Below are 4463 nucleotides of genomic sequence, written 5' to 3'. Positions count from 1 at the left end.
GAATCACACCAGGTATGTGTGTGCATGTGTGCCCAAGATCCCAGGAGGAGAACAGAGAAGAAGGGATTGTGATATAGCCATTGCCCTTGGGGGGTGATCTCTCACTTTCCCTCTCACTGTCTCTGTCTCTCTCTCTCCCTCTCTTTATCTCTCTCCCTCTGGAGAGCGCATGTGCCCTAAGGCAAAAACCTCTTAAAAAAAAAAAAAAGAAAAGAAAAAGCAGAATGGTATAATGTAGAACACTGGCTACATTACTAACTGATAGAGGTGTGACCCTGGACACATTACTGAAGTCTCAGAAGTTACACTTTCTCATCTCTCACTTAGTCTGTTTGTAAAAAGTAAATAACATTATGTAAATTAGTGACACCTGACATATAACATACTCCACTGCTGGTGATTACGTTCATACATTTAAAAAAATGGAACCAGCAGTTAGCGTAATGGCTATGTTGCCGAACTCCTATGTAGAAAGAAAGGGAGGATCAATAAGGCCCATGGAAGTGCAGAACTAAGGCATCATAAGAGATCTCAGCAGTAGGGGCCCCAGAAGTGGTTCCCTAGAAATGACCATGGGCCTTTTCATTTCTGTGTCTGAGACAGAAATTGAAATTTCCAGGAGAGAGTATTGCCTCCAGCTATAATGGTCTAGCTTGTAGCAAACCAGTAGTCCCAACAAGAATAATTAGAAATGTTGACAAAACATTGGTATACAACACTGGGGTTTCCTTATTTAAAATATGTGTGAAACCACTGAAGAATTATCAAGGCGTTCAGGACATAAGAAAACCCCAATATTTTGTACTAATTTTCCACTAAGGCATTGGTCAAATTTGGAAGTATCTGGGAACCAGTAGTTAGCGTAATGGCTATGTTGCTGGACTCCCACATAGTCGACCTCAGTTCGCGTCCCAGACCCGGTGGCTTAAAACTCATGTCGGGCGTGTGTGTGTGCGTGCCCAAGATCCCGAGAGGAGAATGGAGGAGAAGGGATTGCGGTGTGACCATCCCCCCTGGGGGGTAACTTCTCACTTTCTGTCTCTATATCTCTCTCTTGTCTGTCTGGGGAACGCACGCGCCCTATAGCGAAAACCTCTCTAAAAAAAATATAAATAAATAAATAAATAAATAAAATGTGTTTCTATGTATCAGGCCTTAGGAATGTAGTCTTAAATAAAATGACTTGATCTCTGATCTTATGGAGTTTGTATTTTAACTATAATACATAACTAAAAGAGGCTTCAGGTTTCAGGTTTGTGGTGTGAAGCATTCATTCAGTTCTGAGGAAAAGTAGAACAACTAACAGCAACAAAATTGCTCTCTTAGGAAGAGGAGATTTAAAACCTCCAGGACACCATGTGGTGTATCTTTCTCAGCACCAATAATGTAAATAATCAGATTCTGGAAGAATTACTTATGTATTGGCAGTATAGGTAAGTGCTAGATTTACCTACCTGGGCATTTTTTAAAGTTCTTCCAGGTGATAATAGATACTAAAGTTCAGCCAGGATCGAGAACCATATCCTAAACCCTTTGCTTCTGTCTTGCAAAACTTCAGCCAAAATTAACACATCTGTTCACTTCCTCTGCCTCTGAGTGGTTGCACACTGATGAAGACTGTAGAATAAACTAGTTCTTTAATAGTCTCACGATAAGCTAAGTCAGATACACCCTCAGCACAGCCAGGTGATCTTCAAATTCCCTGTTCAACTCCTCTTACCTGCTTGAACAAGTTTTTCAAACTCCCATTTTCCTCAAACCTGTCTCCCTCCCTTTACTACCTCCTCCTCTCTTAGAGTTTCTATCACCTCCTTACTCCCAGACTGAAGCTACCAAACAGAAATTTCTTCCTGCTACCAAATATGCATATCAATTCAAACTCATTCTTCTTTTCTATTTACTCATCACTTTTTTAAAAATAATTATTTAACTTTATTTGTTTGTTTATTTTTAATTTGATCAGAGAGGGACAGAATGAGAAAGTGAGAAAGCAATCTGCCAAGTCCAAGACTCGAACCACAGTTGGACATGTGGGAGTCCAGCGCCCTCAACCACCACGCCATAATAGTCTCACGATAAGCTAAGTCAGATACACCCTCAGCACAGCCAGGTGATCTTCAAATTCCCTGTTCAACTCCTCTTACCTGCTTGAACAAGTTTTTCAAACTCCCATTTTCCTCAAACCTGTCTCCCTCCCTTTACTACCTCCTCCTCTCTTAGAGTTTCTATCACCTCCTTACTCCCAGACTGAAGCTACCAAACAGAAATTTCTTCCTGCTACCAAATATGCATATCAATTCAAACTCATTCTTCTTTTCTATTTACTCATCACTTTTTTAAAAATAATTATTTAACTTTATTTGTTTGTTTATTTTTAATTTGATCAGAGAGGGACAGAATGAGAAAGTGAGAAAGCAATCTGCCAAGTCCAAGACTCGAACCACAGTTGGACATGTGGGAGTCCAGCGCCCTCAACCACCACGCCACCTGCCAACCCCTACTCATCACTTATTAAACACCCACTGTGTGCTGGGAATGCATCGATGAACCATACAAACAAAAATTCTGCCCTCTTGAAACATAATTCTAGTGGAAAAAGAGACAAATGGCACAGTAATTAGAATTTGATTGCTATAGATAACAGTGGGATGAGAGGAAGTGTAGAATTGAGACATAATATCTATAAAGTATGGTCGCTGGGCAGGTAACATTTGAGCAGACTTGAAAATGACGAGGTAAGAAGCTATATTGGTGTCTGGAAAGGAACTGCAAGAACAAAGATCCTGAGGCAGGAGATTACCTAGTGTGTTTAATAATAATAAAAGCTCTGTGCTTGAAAGATAGTGACTGAAAGGGACAGCATTAGGAAATGAGGTCAGATAGGCTAAACGGATAGAGGAACAGATTGTGAAGGATCTTATAGGCTATTAGAAGATTGGCTTTGTGGGGCAGCAAGTGGCATGGTGGTTAAGGCCCTGGACTTGCACAAGGCTCACCACAGTTCGAGTCGTGGACCTGATGGCTTGCTTTCACAGTCTCCCTCTCTGTTTCTCTCTGGTCAAATTGAATAATAATAGTAATAAATTAAATTAAATAATTATAAAAAAATAAGATTGACTTTTAGGACAAAAGCCTGTTGCATAGTGATTAAATCAGCTGGATCTCACTGTACAGTTCGAGTCCTGGACCTGGTGATTTTCAAAACACTCCAAGTATGTATGCCCAAACTCCAAAAGGAAGGAGAAATGGAGAAGAAAGGACTGCACTTGACTATTCCCCCTGGGTGTGCTTCATTACTTCCTCTTTCTGTCCCTCTCTGGCAAGTAAGTGCACACACCTTCTGGCAAAAATTAAAAAGAAGATTGGCTTTAATTCTGAGTGAGAAATCATTCGAGAGTTAAGAGCAGAGAGATGGCACTAGCTACTGTGTTGAGTATAGTCTCTGTATGAAGACAGAGCAGGAGAACTAGTTAGGATACTGTTGTCCTAAGGTCACTGTTTCAAAGCTGGAATTAAGTCTCCTATTTAAGGCAATTTCCTTCTCATTTGCTTTCTTTCCACCCTTTAATTACTTTATACTACCACCTCTTCCTTCCTTTGTATATTCAGGTTCTGCCTTTCATCTGTTTCATTTCTGCTGGTTTTAAACGTGTCTGAATTCTTTCTCTAGGAAACCCCCTTCCTTGACCAGTAGTCCACTCTATTTCTGTTCTATCACCTTCCTCATTTCAACCCATCAAGTAAGACTTTTCTGTGGTACCTCACAGGTTTCATCTTCCACTCTTCTAATCATGTTTCTTTCTTTTTTAATATTTTTTGTAGAGGGCATATGTGTTCACCAAAGACGGAGGGAGAGAGAGAAAGCACTCCCTGGCCCCATAGGAAATGGTCACGCCGCAATCCCTTCTCCGCCATTTCTCCATCCTATTGGGATTTGGAGCATGCCTGATGTGGGCTTTGTTATTGTTGTTTAATAGGCCACAGATTAGTTTATTTTTCACACCCATCATGCCATGAATTCGTAGGGAATAGGTTCCAGAAGCTCAGGATCCTTTCCATTTGGTTCTCACACAGTGGCTTCTCTGGGTGGAGCAGATTGGCACTTCAGTTGAACCCAGGTACATTTCTCTTTAGTCTCCTTTTTCTGGTCTTTTCCTTTACCCATTTTAGGAGGCTATCTCTGCTCTTAGAATGCTTGATATGCTCAATATGCACATTAATTCTCTTAGCAAGAATCTCGCCCTTAACTTGTTTGTTTATGACAATGCCAGCAGCATTCTGGGTAACTTTGTAGACACTTCCAGTTTTGCCATGGTAACATTTGTGGGCCATTCCTTTTTGAACAGTACCCATTCCCTTGGTGTCTACAATATCACCTTTCTTGTAGATTCACATGTATGCTTCCAAAGGAACCACTTCATGCTTTCTAAAAGGCTTGGAGAAGATATATCGAGTGCCTCTCC

The sequence above is a fragment of the Tupaia chinensis genome, unplaced genomic scaffold (genome assembly GCF_000334495.1).
Source record: "Tupaia chinensis unplaced genomic scaffold, TupChi_1.0 Scaffold000001_1, whole genome shotgun sequence".
NCBI lineage: Eukaryota > Metazoa > Chordata > Mammalia > Scandentia > Tupaiidae > Tupaia > Tupaia belangeri.
The sequence above is the reverse complement of the archived record's forward strand: the minus strand, read 5'-3'. Positions refer to the sequence as shown.